Raw genomic sequence first — 18,252 nt, 5'->3', positions numbered from 1 at the left:
TGTAGAAGCTTCATACACGATGGACAAGAAAAAATATTAACTTTCTTTACAGTGCCTAGTTCTAGACACTGTACTTTCTTGTTGATTTTGGCTTCGAGACAAAAAAGAAGCCATATCGCTAGCTAAGCCAAGTAGGCGAGGAACATCGCTAGCGGCAATGGCGCCGCACACGGCGCCCCGCGACTGCAGCGACAGATTTCCCTCTAGTATATATTAGTATGAAACTCTATGTCAGGAAGCGTTGCAACCGTCGCGGACTCGGAACCAGCCTCCGATGACGATGATCTCCGCAAGAGGAGGAGGGTTGGTAGAATGGTGACGAGGATGACTATGAGGGGAAGAAGATGAAGCACAGGATGGTGCCCACAATGTACGACCCCCGGTCATTGTGAATAGGACGCGATGCTCAGAACGTGCTCACAATATTATTAATCATACCCTGAGTGTTTTGTGTGCTATCCGAAACGCGTGCCTCACAACAAATAATCTGGGCACAATAAAAAAGCCTAGTTTCTCGGTGTACATCACGTGCACGTCAAACAACTATACTAGCCCTGTTTCTCAAGACTGAGAATTTTTTATAAGCTTCGTGTGTGTGTGTGTGCGCGCGCGCGGCTGTATAGAGCTAGTAATTATGTAATAATTGATTTATTAAGTTAGTTAGTTAATTAGGCAACATAAGGTAACGAACACTTTAGGTTTTACTTAATTACGAAGTGTTCAAGCGTTGCGAAAAACGTGCGATACAGTTGCCAGCAATGAGTAGAGCATGGCCTCTTCTTTCTAAAAAGGAAAGAGAAAGTTTTAAGATCTCCTGTTACAGCGAGCGTGCCTCAATTGTAGCGTTCCAAACCAAGATCCAACAAAAATAGTTCTGCTCTGGTTTTTCTCCGGTGTCCGGTATGGCTAGGCCTGCATATCGTCAGTGTTGACTCCGAGATAAGCATACAAAATACAAGTACAAAAAAGGCGCCCGTCACAACTTGCTCTGAGTGCAATTATCTTCGCGTATCACGGTTTTCAATCAGCGCAGTTCTGCCAAAATCCAAGGCGTACCTTTAGGACTAAAACACGGAAGAAATGAGCGGGGTCATAGAAATGGCCCTACAAGTGTCATCCGCTGTAGCAGCAAGTTGCCAGAAAAATATAAAAAGATTACAGGCTTGTTATGTGCTGTTTGCTGTTTCCCTTAAACGTTCCTTTGTCTAGCTTCACCTGACGCGAGCCAATATGTTCACCCGAGCAATTGCTACAACGAAGCGCGTTGTGTACGTTCAACATGTTATGGGCTGGACGTGCAGAAGGCGAGACGACAAAATGGAGGCCGGAAAGCCCCTTAACATATGCGTTGGGATAAGGGTCTGCAACAAATAATGAGCATTAAGAAACGAGGAATAATACATTTTATTTGTAAAAATAAGTCCTCCTCTCTTCATCTAGTGGGTGAGCGGGCTGAACGCGCTCGTTAGATTGTTCCGCCGAATCATATCTCTGTCTAGAGGTACGTCAGCTCTTCTGGATCCAAATTCATGAAATGGCAGCTGTTGTAAGCAAAGAATTCTAAATCTGTACTAAACTGATACTGACACTCGCATCGACAGGCAGTAGCGGTCCCAGAGATTTGTTTTAGGGGGGGCGATTTTTTTTTTTTTTTTTTTTTTTTTTTTGTGGAGCCGAATAAGAACCGTTCCTCTCTTTGCGCCAGTTCTGCGGAGGAGGTGACAACCATGCCGGCGTGTGCGCGTATGGGGTGTAACCCGCTTGCGCACAAATCACTTAGCGACACAGTGGTTTTTGACTCCCCGTAGGCGGTGCAACGGCTGACTCGAGCCCACATTTCTGACGGTCGCAACATGTTTGCGACCTCGCACAAGTGGGATTTAACCTCGCGCAAGCGGAATGCTTCGAAAAAAAACAAAAAATAAGAAGCTGAGGACCTCTTTGGGGGGGGGGGGGGGGGGGGGGGGGGGGGGCGATCGCCCCCTTCGCGCCCCCCTTGGGACCGCCACTGTCGACAGGTCGCCCAGCCATGAGGAGTCTTCCCCGGGAAATCGGGCAGCGCAAATGGCTGTACAGGAGAGTCTAAAGCTGCTCGTCTCGGCTTCTTTCCCTTTGTCGGCGACAACCGACCCCCCCCCTCCCCCCCCCTTCTTGGCGTCCCCTTCATCCCCAACGGTGCCAAATAATACAATACAAAAATTTTGCACAAATGTCGAGAATGGTATATAGTTTCCGTGCGCCTTTTCTTTTCATTTTGAGTTTTAATTTCAGCCAAATTTAGACATTAGTAGCAACATTGGGCTTCTTTTAAGCTATATTGGGTAACTTTTGGTCCGCCTTTTATTTCCTGGGATCGATTTCTTCTTCATTTTTTAGCAAAAATCTGCATTCACAATGCTATAATGAATAAATGTCTTAACTTTACCAAATATGCACTTTTGTGCAGGTAAAAGGCATTTTCGATTTCTGTTTACAATTTTTTGTGGTACTTTTGTTCGTGTTTTCGTGTTTGTTTTATTTTAAAGACGATAGTCTTTATTGATTTGCTTAAACCCGAAAGTGTCTGTCTGTCTGTCTGTCTGTCTGTCTGTCTGTCTGTCTGTCTGTCTGTCTGTCTGTCTGTCTGTCTGTCTGTCTGTCTCTCGGTCTGTCTCTCGGTCCGTCGTTCCGTCCGTCCCTCAAGTCAGCCTTCTAACCAAAAGTAGCCGAATATGTAAACGACAGGTTTATATATGCAAAAACTTTCCAAGCCACTAAATCTGCACACACACTCCGTACTTGTCAACCTTGCCCAGAAAAAATAAAACATCAGGCATATTTAAGGCAATGCGTCAATAAATAAGTGATATTCGCAGTAGTGTTTTAATCAAATATACGTGGCTGCTTTATTTTTTCCAGAGGACAAAAAAATACACGCACTGGAAAAAATGTTTTGACCCGAAAGTACAAAATGCGTCCGCGTGAGCCTGGATTTCGTGGCAGTGTTCTAAGTTCAGCAGTAACAGAAAGCTCATGTAGATGACGCGAGCAGTTGCATTGACTTTCACAAACCTCTTTTGTGTTTATCGTGGGAGGGTCGAAAGGGAGGGGAAGAGCATGAGAGGGAGAAAAGGGAGGCAGTCACGTGACAGGGGCGGCAGACGAGTATCGTCTTTCGACGACATTTGCAGCAAAGTGGGCAGGCACGTGGACATTTTTTTGTCTTTATTACATGAGGATGGGGAATTGAGCTTTTTTGGTTTCGTTAGTTTTGTGTCTTATTATTTATTTTCTTGTACAATATATCTGGATATAGATTGTTATAACGATTGCCAATTATGCATTTTTGTGCAGACACCATGCTGGGGGTGCTCGGCAAATTATCCTTACGCATGAAAAAAGACAAGAAAACTCGCTGCATATCCTTACTCTGGCCATATTTTTCGCGTCCCTTTCCACACTATAACCCGATCTGCGGGATTTTTTATCAATAAACGGAATCGCTAATGTCATCTACGCCCGCTAGGCCTAGAAACGGTTCTAGGCCCGCTCTTATTTTTGCTGTTTATAAATGACATTGTCACAGACCTGTCAGTTCCAGTTAAACTATACGCTGATGATTGTGTATTATATAAGAAAATAAATTACTTCCGTTGAAGATCAGGCCAGGATAAACGAAAACTTTGCGAAAGTAATTTCTTGGTGCGATAAGTGGCAAATGTCGATAAAGTTTGAAAAAACGGTATTTATGAGAATAACACATAAAAAGCGACCGCTTTTGTTTTCTTACACAGAAAACAACGTTTTACTTTCAGAAGTACAGGAGAACAAATATTTCGGTGTTTGGATTTCAAATGACCTCTCTTGGACGAAGCATATTGATGTTGTAGCCGCAAAATGTCTTCGGAAACTTTTTTTAAGGCGTTCGTTAAAGTCCGCCACACCCGATCTACGCCTTGCCTACAATTCAATAGTTCTCCCGATAATGGAGTACGCAGTCGTCATTTGGGACCCTTTCACTAGGAATAATATAGAAAAATTAGAAAGAATGCAAAAGAAAGCAGTCCGATTTATATACCGTATTTACCCGATTCTAACGCGCACTTTTTTTTCGAAAAAATAGACCGAAAAATTGCATGCGCGTTAGAATCGGATACAAAACCGAAACTGCCGAAACAGCGGAAATTTCGCCCCACCCATCGCCATCGCCATCTTAAGATGGCGCCAAAGCTTTTAGCAACGATTTTCCGGACGCAGCAAGCCTAGGTGTCTAGGCTTTTCTATCAGCGTTCACAGAAATCGTCAAATAGTTTCACTTGCGCGCTTGACAACAGCAATGGCAGCAGCAGCTCCCACGCGTTCAAAACGAGCGGTCGGCTGAAGCCTGCGCCTCTGGAGAAGCTCGCGGGATGGGCGTGCGAGGCGTGGGCCACGATTCCATCGACCATGGTTGAACGTTCGTTCAGAAGCGTGGCATCGCGAACGCGCTTGAAGGCACCGAGGACGAGATGTTGTGGCCGGCGGAGAGCGAAGAGGATTGAGATAAGTGAGATTATTTCGGGAAATAAATCCCCCGTTTCTCTCGCATTCCTTTGTCTGGGTTACAAAGTTCCGTGCGCGTTACAATCGGAGGTGGAAGTTTTTTCGTTTTTTTTTGCCAGGAAATTCGGGTGCGCGTTAGAATCGGGGGCGCGTTAGAATCGGGTAAATACGGTATAACTCATATGGTCGCTCCTCCATTACTGAACTCCTAAACAGAAGTGGGTTCCAATCAGTTTCTGAGAGAAATCGCATCTGTCGCTTAAAATTTCTTTTTCAGTTAGTGAAAGGGCACTACCGTGTAGATACGTCACACATTTTATCCTTTTCTTCAGGTAATGCTACCAGAAAACGGCACTCCCTTATGATTACACCACTTGTTCCGCGAAATAACTGTTTTAAATATTCTTTTTTCACACGGACCATTGTAGATTGGAATGACCTGGCGAATGATGTTGTTTCACTAAGTTCATTATTTTTATTCGAGTCGCACTTGCTTTGATTGTATTTGTTGTTGTCTTTTGTTTCTATTACCTGCCATCGACCATGTTTCTGTATAACTTTGTGTCATGTTATGTACTCGTTACAAAGATGGAACCTACCCTGCTAAGGCCTCGTTAGGAGATCTCAGTATCTACGAATAATAAATAATAAATAAACAAATAAATAAATAAATAAATCTATGCCCCTGGAACTTTCAAACGACGGTACGCCCTTCTGTCCATGCCCAAGGGCCCCCACTGCCTCAATGCCACCAAAGCCGGTATCCACCACGTTATGTGGTTCTGCTCCAAATTCACAGCGCACCGCACATTCACACCGCTTACAAATGACCCATCAACCCCCGTGAGCCCTCATAAATTCGACACCCCTGCCCTTACACTCTACAATAGCGGTCTTGCACGAGCTGTCGATAAATAATTAGCTTCAGTATGAGATTATGAGTCTGCACCCCACGTCAACCGAGCCCACGTGTTCGGCCCATGCTCTGTGCCGCGAACCTTTCGAACTGGAGAGCCTCGGGCTTAGTTTAAAGTCGGCAGGAAACGTGCGAAGTGAATGCTGACGCCTTCCTCCTCAGGGGCACAAAAACCAGTGCTTTTTACTCCAAGTACCACGAAGCCTCCCTTCCACTCCACCTACCCTTCTCTCCGAAAGGGCCTTGAGGGTGCCACTCCCTCATTCCCACTCGTTTCCCTCAAGGTAAGCTTTGTTTGAACGAAGTTGAAGTTTTGTCCAAACTGCATGGTTCAGTTTATAATTATGTGTTTCGAGTCATTGTCACCGTTAGTCTAAGCTAAAGTTCCACTGTATAGTTCCCCCCTGCGGGAGCTGCATAGAGGAACCCGAGTCATAAGCCATAAAAGTAATGCCACAAGAACAAAAACACAGATTAGTTCTTTGTTGTCAAGGGCTCTAAGTGCCCCACCTTTGTAGATAACAAAAAAAAAAATTAACAACGCGTTCTTTATTCTGGTTACGATCTCAAGGCTGCTCGTGGACAAAAAGAGTACGAATTAAACTTCCTTATTTCCGCTGCTTCAGTTTACTTTTTTCACTGGGAAACAAAACATGCGGAGATAAGTGTTTCGTCTTTGCAATGTGCCTTACTTATCGCTGCACATTTCCCACAGTTTTAAACTTGCTCGTTTCTTTTTTGTTTTGTTTTGACTTTTTTTTTCTTTTTCATTGTATCAAAGTTGAATCAAGGTTGAAACACGCTCATTCCATGAAAATGGAACGTCCGATGCCGCTGTCGGTCGGCCTGAAAAGATTTCGCGAATGGTCTCGAAGCGGATGCGTTTTGCTCCGGAAGAAGATATGTCCTACACAAAGGACCCACGGAGTATATAAATGGCAAATGTATCGCGTTTTCTCCTAATGCGCGACCATAAATTCTCCAGTGCAACGCTACAAATCAAAACGATGCACGCGAGGCATCTTGAATGGACGGAACAGGAAACTGCACAAATGCTCATAGATATGGTTAACTTCTCGTGTGAAGGGGTGCTTTCTTCTAATGCACGAGGATAAATCAAACGCGAGGGTTACAAATCAAAACGGTGCACGCGAAACATCTCGTATGCGTCGAACAAAGGAAGTGCGCGCAAACGCACATTGGTACGGTTTGCTTCTTGAGCGAAAGAGTCGGCGCAGCCACCGAATCGAGGTGGAAGCGGAGCCCTAATCAAGGCCTCTATCGGGTGCCGCCGGGCACGTTCGGCCCGCCGGATCCTTAGTGAGTCGGCCGGATCGGAATCGGCACGGGCGACGTGCCGCCCTTTGATGAATAGTGAATAGCCGTCTCTCATCAGCATTCCACGGGGCCGAGAAGCCGAGATCGTATGAATGAGGAAGGCCGCTGTGCAGCCGGCTGTGAGGCTTGCGTTTCTCGAGCGTCGACGACGCTTCGGTGCACGTCCGTTAATCTCATTTGTGGGCGTTTCCGTGACTGTAATTCTACAGAAATGTAAGGAGTTTCGCGCAACGCGGTAAACCAGCGAAGTAATTTCGTTCCAGCTCGGCAAGTCTTCTGAGTGGTTCCAATTCATTAATCCTACGGGATCGGCGTACATGCGTAACGAAGTTAAACATGTGCGCGTGGCTTCGGTGTGCTATAGATGAACTTGCCCTCACCTCGGCTTTGTGGGAAGTAGTGCGGCGGTGTGTTCCGGTTTTTAAAGAAACAGGTGCTGTGTAAAAAAAAAATACAATGACCAGGGAGCAAGGTTCAATGTGAAGAAATTTAGTGGTAGAGGGGTGGAGGGGTGGGGGGTAGCTTTCATGCTTCCGAGTCTAAAATCACAACAGGAATACCGCAAAAACCTAACAAGGATTCCTGTGGTACGACAAAAAAAAAGATTTGTTGTGACAACAGAAGTCCTGTTGTTACGACAAATCCATCTGTTGTTACGACACACATTTCTGTCGTGACAACAAAGTCAATTTTCTTAACAACAAACATTCCTGTAGTCACAAAAGAACTGCCATTTACGCTACTCTTCACAATGGGCAATGACATTCAAACCATGTGCAACTACTGATGGAACATCAGGATCACGACAAGACCGGAATTCGGCACGACGGAACATCAAAATCAGGACGGGAATATGACACACGACAAAACATCAGAATCATGATACGACAAGAATACGACAAGAGGACAGTGCGACACGCGAAAGTACAACAAAACTACAGAAACTTTTCATGTCCTTTTCGACTGGCTCAGTGAGCCTTCTGCTGTCATGCATATTGTTACGCTGGTTGGTTGGTTGGTTGGTTGGTTGGTTAATATCCCAGGGTCGTTCGGAACACCCAGGCGGGAGATTAATCAAGAAGCTATCCGCAAAAAAAAAAAAAAGAAAAAAGAAAAAAGGTTGTGACCTAGGTTACGTTTGGTATTTCGTCTCGGAACCACTGAGTTCACCTTCACTGCATCCAGCCTGCTTGTCGAAAAACCTGAATTGATTTTATTCTTCTTCAGGAGGTCGGACCGCTTCGTCGTGTTCACCATACGCAGACAGCGTAACAATATAACAGTGGCTTCTACAAAACAGATAACATACAAGAAAACATACATACGTACTGGCTTTTTGGAGATATCCGCGAGTGCATGCAGCAAAAAATCGAACGTACTGGTATTTTTCTGATGCGATTCCATCCCCGGGGAGCAATCTCCTTGGGGTTGTGAAAACAAAACACAGTTAAGCGTTCAGTATCGTTTTGTTTATCATTGTCTTTGACCGCTTTGCTTCGCTGTGCAGAACGCTTACCAGCAAGCCCAGTAGTCGGTGTTGGAGGCAATATTTTACGCATCAGCCTCGCTTATAAGGGTCCCAAATTTCACACCAAGCTAGGCCTAGGTGCTCATCTGTATAGCGAAGCTTTATACGGATAGGGTTCCGCGCATTTTTTTCCTGTGCCGGCGCAAAAAACGGTTTGCCGCAAGCCGACTTTATCGCAAATTCTCAGCAGAAAACGGCTGTAACTATTGCTATATCGAAACTTTTCCAACACAAAATACATGACGCCCCTATAATGACTCTGTCATTGCAGAGAGGTTCATCTGCTTTTTTTTTATTAGGTAGTACACAGTGAAGTTTCAGAAACTGTGGAGGCCCGCCCCGTTCGCTATCAATGTATACGCTTTTACAGAAAGTAAATATCCCGGTAGAATAACCTGGTAGTATAGTCCTTCCAACTTGGGTTAAGCAATCACAAAGTCATATTCATTACCATTAACATCGAATGAGTATATGATGGTTTAACGCGACAACGTTTCACAGGTGAAGAGACGCGCCGTAGTGGAGGGCCCCGGATTAATTTTGACCTCCAGGCGATCTTTAACCTGCGCCGAAATCTCGAACACACGGGCGTTTTTTGCTTTTCGCCTCCATCAGAAAAGTGGCCGCTGCGGCCGTGAAGCTAACCCGGGTCTTTGGGCTCAGTAGCACAACGCTGTAGCCACGCAGCCATGGCACCGCGGCGGGTCACTACCATTAACAAATGACGAGCGAAACAAATACGTTTTTATTGACTAAACATGCGTGATGTGTATTATGTACAGCTTCGCTGGTCACCCATCATCACAGAGTGGAATGGCTCCTAATTTCCTCGTAATTCGAGTTTGAACTGTTGAATTTTGATAGTTGAGTCGAATTAAATGTCTTAATTAAAATAACGCTGTAATTTTCCTCTGTGTGCTTATGTTCTGTTTAAACCTGCCAAAGGCTACCGGTGGGCTAAGCGATGTTGAGAGACAGGGACCGTGCCACCACTGCACAGTTGTAAACGCTTTGCTTGTATTCATGTTCAGGCCTGGTATTATGGAAGGCTCTGAGGCGGCGCTAGCGGTTTCTCGCGGGACCACTGTGGTGCGAAAAGCGCGAATTACCGAAACCCCCAAAACACCAGGTTATTAATCAAAGCGTGTTACCCATTAAATGATAACAAGAAAATGAGCTCTCACAGAAACGCTGCTACGCCGAGCAGCTTTCCGGGCCGCTTCCCCCGTACTTGTCAAGCAATACAAATGACCGTCTTCTTCTGTTTGATTCGGATAAACATGGGCTTTTACAAATGTCCCTGCTCTGTACCAAGAAAGCGAGAAATACATTTTTTTCTCTTTCTCTTTCTCTTTCGCTTTTTTTCTTAATGTTGTTCCCGTATAATGCCTTTTAGCTACTGCGCCACGATAAGTTTTCTCGCCATGTTGCAACTTACTGCACGCATTTAATTTCTCGAATACGGCTGTTTATGATGTATGGCAAACTTCAGCAAGCAGAAAAAAAAAGGTTCTAAATTACCATGTTGCCGCAGCAGCTGCGGCGCATTGCATTTGGCACATTCATCGCTCCCTTCAAACGCTTTCTGAACATTGCTGATGAAGGTAAACTGCCGCTTGCACAACACTAAAGAGCGGTTGCGCCTATTTCTGAAGGGAGGGAGTTAAAAGTTGGGCGTTATTCTTAAAAAGCTCAAAACCAGGGAGAGCTCAGCTTATCGTTGGCTTGTTTTCGCAATTCGGGCTTTTTTAAGAGGAAAACAAAATATCCAGCCACTTTCATTTAATTTTGGCCGCAAAAAAAAAAAAAAGAAATCTTTGACTGCAGGCAATTTTCAGAAAAGAAGTTGTCAGAATAGGAAACAAGTTTTACGTACTCGCGGTAGGCCTGCTGAAGCTTCACAGAGGCCATCAACTTTGTTCTGTTATGGCAGAGGACCCGCCATGATTCGTGAATAACAATAATGGCAGCAGGACTGGCGGGCCTACCAATGTGCACTTGGATCTCTTGTGGCAATTTAGGAATTTTTTTGAACACGCACGGCCGCTTTTAATCAAGATATGTGGTAGACGAAAAGACGAAAATCTTGTTATGCCTAAATATTCGGCATGTTATTCTTCCTCTCACAATTTTTTCTCGTCTTTAGGATATAAAGTGCGTTTTTTTACCCGAGACATTGCTTTTTAGTGTGCATACAGGGGTCTGTTTAGTCTCCATACATTTTTTTTTTTCGTTCTTTGTGCATTTCCATGGAGAAATATACAACCAACAAAATTAATGTACGGGTAACAAGTATGGAGTCTTGTCTAGTTTAATTATAAATGAAACACCACATGCACCCTCAATGCTAATTGCCGTTTCTGGGGAAAGAATCAATTCTTTTAACACGAAAGTGTTTTATTCCCGGATACACCAAGATTTCGCTAACGTCATGTCCGTTACGGAAGTGACGCCAGTACACCTTTGCCGAAGAAGTATATGCGTTTCCTAGTCAGTGCAGCCAGCTGTGACCTGAGCTTGCTTATGGGGTTATATCACAGCATAAACGTACCTAAATCCTACAAAACCACCCGAACTGAAATAAATAACAGCCAAAACGGATCTGAAATGGTTCAAAACCACGGCGTAGAAAAATATTCAAGAAGACTAGCCGAAACCGACCTAAAAGGGGAAAACCCGCAAAAACACACAAGAAGAAAAAAGGCAACGAAAATGCCTGAAATCCCCTTTATAATCCATAAAGATGTCATAAATAGATTAAATGAGTGGTAACAAATGTTAATATCCAAATTTGATGAGCCCATGAAAATGAAAAGGAAAAGTGTTAACGGGATTTGCACCCGGGTTAGGATGTTTTCTTCGCGGGGGCGGAACTACTACACTACGAGACCAAGCGGTTTTGAACGATTAAATTGAGGGCCACATGCACGTGGACATATAGTTTCAAACATGCCTAGATGGCGCCTTGCGTCGCTTGGCTGTGCGGACTAGGAAACGCCTATACGCTTCCCAAGCGCCCCACCAGCAGGACGTCGCTAGCCAAGCACACCCACAAGACAGCCGCTGACCCGCAAATCATGCTCAGCTGCAGATTTCGCTGCACAATTAATTCCCTTTCGTGCTTTACCGATTCCTATGACAGAGGAATCAACCGCAGTTTTTTTCTCTTCTTTTTTGGGGATGAATGCATTCCATCCTGGCGTAAATTAGATCTGTTGCAGTGTGAGCGCCAGCTGCAGGTAATAGCTTATCACTCGCGCCACCTACAATGCGATTACGCCAACGCAGCTCCAGGCCCGAGGGAGGTCTGGGGCGCGCTTGTTGTTTTTGTTGTTCTTTTTTCCCGCCGCCAGTGTGGTTAGTCGTCTCCTGCAATGGGCCAATAAACGCCTTTTTTTTCAATTAGTACTCTTCGCCTCGCCATGTCACTTCAGCGCCCCAGCCTTCACGCCTAGCCCTCACATCTGGCGCAGTCGACGCCCGAGCCTCAGCACAGCCACGCAGAGACGCAAGTACGCCAACGCGATCACTGAGCCTGCCATCGTCGTTCGTCAGCCGCGCGCCATATTGTCTTCCTCGCACGAACGTTTCGAGCCATTTGCTCGCTCTCCTCCTTTTGCGCGTCTGCGTGCGCTTGCTGGTGGATGCGGCAGCAAAAATGTGTTGTGTGTGTGACCGCTTGCGTACAGTCAGCCGGCCCAGACGAATATCACGCCGGAAATTGTGTGGGAGCGCCTTGACCCAGTGACGATGTCGCGTCTAGGCATCGAACTCATACGGGAAGAACTGGCACGGCGACAGCTGGATACCGCCGGTTCCAAAAAGGAGCTGATTCAGCTCTCGAATCCGAGATTCGGCAGCAGCGTGAGCCTAGCCCCCCAGTTGAAGCGAATTCTTCCGCCCCGTCCGCCGCGACGCCTTTGACGCTAGACCCAGCCATACTACAGAGCCTTGCATTGCTGTTTCAGCGGCTACCTCGCCCTGCAATGACAGTGACGACAATGCCCGACCTGTCATCATCCATAATGACGTTTGACGGTTCTCACAGCCACAGCGTGAACGTTTGGCTTGACGACGTGCAACGAGTGCAGCAGCTTGCTTCGTGGGACGACACCACCACACGCCTGATCGCTGCTAGCAAGCTGAAAGGTACGGCGCGAAACTGGCATCTCGCGTTCGGCAACGAATATGCCACTTGGAGTACAGCCCTGAAGGACGCATTTTCCACAGACCTGACCCTCATCGAGTGGCAAAGTCACGTTATGAAGGTGTCCCAGGCCCCAGGCGAAACCTTACACCAGTATGCCTTCGCAAAGTTGAGAGTCATTGAGCGTTGCCTAGTAAAGCTCGCTGATGCTCAAAAAATAGACTACCTGCTGCAGAGTTTACGCGAACAACATATCCTCGCTGCCATAGCAGCCAATCGTCCACCCACGGAGCTGATTTTATCGCCACCTGCATTAGCCTCAACAGGAGCGCGCAACATCTCCACGCCAAAGCAATCCCGCCGCCAGTTGCCAGCTCTGTAAAGCCGCCGGCGCGACCATTTCATGCTTCTAAGCCTGCGGAGCGTCAGCAGCGTCACACAGAAGCATCGCCACCACAGCCTTCTCGAGGTTCACCGAGAACGCGCATTTCTGAGCTGCCCACTAAACAAGAAGCCGCTTACGCAGCTATCTCGGCTCAGTATGGTGCCCCTGCTTTTCGTCGCGACCAAGACCTGTCCCAAGCCGTCTGCTACGAATGCCATGCCTCAGGGAATCTCGCTTCCAAATGCCCTACAAGCACCAGTCGCTTGCCACCGGCAGTATCGTAATAGCCTCCAACCACGTCCAAGACGCAGCTGCCTGCAGCACTGCACAGTGCACCCTTTAACTCTTCCTGGCTCGCAGCAGCAGTGCCACTTTTTCAACGCAACTATCATGGGAGCCGGTGAATGCGAATCGTTTCTGTACCCGGGATCCAAAGTGACGCTGATATCTAAAGCCCGTGTTTCTGCAAGCAAGGTCACCCCATGGACTGAGCCCTCTCTTGCTGTGGTCGGAGGAGGTGCCGTGCTTCCTGTTCGTTCTGCCTTTGTAAAGATATTCATTGGCCCAGTCAAAGGAGTTGTTGAAGCTGCTGATTTTTTGGAGGATAATGTACCCGCCATTCTTGGTGAGGACTGGTTCGCGGCAGCACAAGCCCGTCCCGTCTTCGAGTCACCGAAACCAACGCAGTTGCAGCATACAACCACGAATGTCACCATTGTCGCAAAGCAAAAGCTAGTCCCAAGAATGGCAAATGCTGTCATCCCATTTAGCTCAGTCCTTTTTTTCTCGAGCCAGCCCTAGTTCCAAAAACTGCCTGCAACATCATCCTTTGCCCTCAAGTAGTAGCCACAAAAAGTCGAAGCCACTGGTGTTCAAGCCCACTCCCTCCAAACCCGTCAACAACTTAAATCAAATCCAGCATGGACAGAATCCCTTCAACGGTCAGAAAGAGTCCAAACTGTCGGCGACGCGCCCGCCAACTACGTCCAATCCTGCTAATGGCATAAAGCAAGTCCAACATGCTCCCAACCTTGACAACGCCCAGAGAAAAGTCCATACTATTGCTGAGCCAACCGCCCACTAATTACAAGCCCGTCAACAGCGCCAACCAGCCACAGCCCAGGCAACAAACACCCGCTCAACCTCAGTTGCCACCCAACTCACCGCCATCTGTGGTACCAGCAACGACAAAGGGCAACTTGTGGCAGCGCCTTGCTGACCACTTCGTGAGTGGCATCGACTTGCTTCAGCTGGATGAAGCCCACACCCCCACTTCTGGCAGCAGCATTGATCATTCAGCACTTGGCCACAAGATGAGCAAGGACTGTCTGCTTAGCATGCGTGGCATACGGTATGCCACACGAAGCTCGACCATGGTCATGAGTAGGGGTGGGCGATTTATCGATTAACTTTTCAATTAATCGATTGATGCTTTAGTCGCGATTAATGTTTTTAATCGGTTAATCGGTTGAAGTCACGTGAGCGAAATGAAACAAGGCTGTCTTGTTCTTGGTTATAATTTGTGCACAATAATGTTGAGGATCCTCTTCGTGTCCAAATAACCCGCCTTACTTCACAACGAAAAAAGATGCAAGTATTCTCGGGGATAGCATACTGATTAAAGCCGGAGATAATACCCAAGACTGGCGGGAAAATGGTTACTCTAAATACCAATATACATAATAGAATAGATGGCGAGCGGGAACTAACACCTTCTTTCGGCTATATAAACCAACTATGGGGTAAAGTGAACCCATGGTTAATCTACGCCTCCTGCAATAATGGTCCGAATGTTCCCGATTGTGGAAATAAAGCGAGCGACAAATGCGGTGATCAGCGTCTCGCACGCATTAGCGCCATGATGATCTGCCCAGCTCATCTGGGATGTCTGTAATGTGCTAGCTGAGCCCTTTTTTTAGTTCTTCTCTCTTTCTGCTTTATCCTTTCACTCCCCTTCTACTTCCCTTTCCCCGCACTGCGTTGTATACAGGTGAGCTCCCTGCAGAGCTGAAAAATATCCCCAGTGCACTCCTTTTCTTTTTCTCTTCACTCAAACCACTACAAAAAGCTCTTCAATTCAATTCAACCGATGGATCGATTAATTGTCCGAATAAAGCCTACCGATTAATCGGATTAAAATTTTTAACCGTCCCTTTTCTCCTACAACTGCCCTCACTGTCGCATACCTCTCACCACTTCCCACCTTGTTTTCTCTTGTCCTCACCACCCTGACCCCATCCCATCCCCCGATCCTGAGCAGTGGGAGTCCGAGCTGACCAGCTCAGCACCAGAGCGACAGCAAGCCCTGGTGCAACGAGTATAGCGGAATAAATTCTCTTTTAAGAACGACACAATCGAGACCTGGGCCATGGCTGCCCTCCGCGGGGATGATAACTTTAATGACAGGGGGGCTTTTATGATGATTATGGTGAACAGCGCATACCCAGCGGGAGATTTTACATCCTCCCGCGCCCAAGATAATCGATGGTTGAACACTGAATCTGCAATCCTCACACTTTGGTTTTCGGTCCGTAGTCAGCCCTTGCGAAGCGGTCTTCGAATTTGTCACCTCTTCTGTTTCTATCGATGCATGCACCATCGCGCAGCCTTCAGAACACCCTGGTAGCGCCAAGGCGTAGCGTATGACAACCAACCTGGGCGAATAGCTCCCTCAAGCGTTTTCAGTCCCGTAGGTTTGTATAAACTGTAGTAAAGGTGGTGTCGGGCAATTATCAAATTTTTGGTGTAGCCGTAGAGTGGTCTTCCCCAATCAGTATGTCGGCTGCCTCGAGTTTTCCTTTCGGTCTTTTCTACTTCTGAGAAGCGTGCTTTCGTGCTGGGTGTCAGAGTACTATGCGGCCCTACTGCTTCTTGACCACATCTCGCGGTTTCTTGCCACTGACAAGCAGTGAACAGCAAGGTTTCTTCTGCCGTTTCAATTTCAGTTCGATCAAACTACTGCGATTCGCTCGTGACTGCAGCCTTTCCAACTACTTCGACGGTAGGAGCTGGTCGGGTCTTAAGTAGTTCCGATAAGGATTCACCCTTCATGAATTCGGGAACAAAGATGTTCTCAAACCCAAACTGCGGAGTATCTAGCCTTTCTTTCCCGTCCTTAAACGCATGTTTTTCGTCTTCCATTTGGACGGAAGCAGCCGAGTCGTCCTTGTCTGTTGCACGCGTATCCTCGCGGTCTTCACCCTTGCCTTTTGTTGAGACACTCGACGCTGCCTCGGTGTTGGGTCGCACCTGCAAGTTCGTGTGTTCAGCCTTTTGGTATGGAGCATCCTGCGCTGCGACGACGGCTTGTTCCTGTACGGAGACTTGCGAGACGTTACCGGGAAAATTGTTGTTGATAGTCTTCTCCTTCTCTGGTAGGAACAAGAATCGCTTCCCCGCGTCGCACGTCGCATTGTCTTCTTGCACCACCTTCATGGAGATGTTATCCTTCGACAGACCTCCTGGCCTCGCGGTGTCGATGTCAGAAAAATCCCTTTGTTCACAGGTTGCCGACTCGAAATTGTTCCCAGACCCTTGCCATTCACGTGTCTCACCGTTTAATGTCGCATCCTTGACCTTTTGCACTACAATTGGCAAGGTCGCTGCCCGTGAGCGGACGAGAGAGTCACCTCGATGGGTTGTCGGGAGAGCGCTGTTGGCCACAGTGGTCAGTGGTCGAGGGAAATTTGGCCTGTTAGGAGTGGCGTTGGTGGTGCCTATCATGCCGGGTGCCTTTGAGACCTTCAAGGCATTGCGGAGCCGGTTGAGGGCGCGGCATATACTTCCTCGGTACCCCAAGGCTTCGAAGTATTCGCGCTCGACTTCCTCATGGTCAAGAATATCGATCGAATATCGAATATCTGTCCGTCGTCACTGTACGGTCTGAGCCAGCCATGCCGACCTCCGGCTGAGGGCGGGGTGATCAGCAGAAACAGCAGTCAACGGAACGGGGTTCTGGGTACCTCAAGCCCATAGGTCGGCAAAACCGAAAGAACTCACTCAAACTCAATCACAATTTTTTTCATTCACGCTGTACTCAATCAAACTCAGACTCAAAAAGTTCGTCTGTTCACAAAATCACTCCTACTCACTCATCAAATACTCATTTGTAATCGTACTCACTTGTACTCAAACTCATTTGTCCTCACGAGTATTCGTACTCAATCTGTACTCATGAGTACTGAATCTGTACTCATGAGTACTCACTCTATACTCATGAGTACTCAATCTGTACTCATGGGTACTCAATGAGTACTACTGCTCATGAGTACTACTCATGAGTACTACTCATTCTGCACTCATGAGTACTCAATCTGTACTCATGAGTACTCAATTTGTATTACTCACGAATAATCAACTTATCTGCACTGTTAGCTAGGTCGTAGCTCGAATCAAAAACTAAGTAGAAAAAATAAATTCTTTAATTGATTAGAAAAACACAGGTTACATATAAATCAGGACAGAGGAAGAAAACGTCTGACGCGGTGCACTGTCGTTGGGCGACTTACTGCGCGAAGGCAAGTACATGTGAGAAAGCGAAACGGAACGTAAGCACTCGCGTTGCGTCTGGCGTCTCCTCTTGTTCTCAGGCCGGGTCGGGCTCAGGGGAGCTCGGGGCTTGTCGGTGCAGCCGTGGCCGTAAACTGCGTTTTTCTGCGAGTCTTCGGGTGGCAGCTTTTGTCGTCCGTTTTCTTGTTTGCACTACTGTTTGCACTACTGTACTCAGGAGTGCATATACTCAAGAGAGCACTCGCAAAAACAGTATTCATGAGTATTGTACTCATGAGTGCTGTGTACTCATGAGTACTGTGTACTCATGAGTACTCATACTCATGAATACTGTACTCATGAGTACTCATACTCATGAGTAGTGTACTCATGAGTACTGTACTCACGAGTAGTGGACTTACCCCTGTACTCACTCGTCATCGTACTCACTGTTTTTTTCTGGGTGTGTGATCACTCATCATCGTACTCACTCGTGAGTTTGAGTACAAATGAGTACAAATGAGTGTACTCACGAGTGAATACGCCGACCTATGCTCAAGCCGGAGGGGACGTCGGTGGTCTCCTTCGTCGTGTGCGGTCATCCTCCCGGGTTTCGGCACCAGAAAATATAGCGCAAGAACGACACAATCGAGGCCTGGGCCATGGCTGCCCTCCGCGGGGATGATAACCTTAATGACGGGGTGCTTTCATGATGATTATGGTGAACAGCGCATACCCAGCGGGAGATTTTACAACGAGCTCTGGACGCAACCTACCTGAAACAAGCCAGGCAACATCTAAAAGACGCAAACCTACGCGAACTGTCCCCCATTGAGGCATCGGAGAAGCTCCCCACCACGCCGTTTGGCGTCATACGTCCACCGAAATGAAGTTCACGAGGATGGCTTGGTGGGCTAGTTGGTGTAGCA

The 18,252-nt window shown here is 47.0% G+C and overlaps 1 pseudogene; it reads left to right on the top strand.

Moving 5' to 3' along the window:
* The first annotated feature begins 12,053 nt into the window (after positions 1 to 12,053).
* On the top strand, positions 12,054 to 12,832 carry LOC144179761 (uncharacterized; annotated as a pseudogene).
* The last annotated feature ends 5,420 nt before the right edge of the window (positions 12,833 to 18,252 follow it).

Source organism: Haemaphysalis longicornis, unplaced genomic scaffold, assembly GCF_048455015.1.
Source record: "Haemaphysalis longicornis isolate Haplotype H1 unplaced genomic scaffold, Haemaphysalis longicornis Haplotype H1 scaffold_4, whole genome shotgun sequence".
NCBI classification, from domain to species: domain Eukaryota; kingdom Metazoa; phylum Arthropoda; class Arachnida; order Ixodida; family Ixodidae; genus Haemaphysalis; species Haemaphysalis longicornis.
Note: the sequence above shows the minus strand (reverse complement) of the source record. Positions and strands in the feature narration are given on the sequence as shown.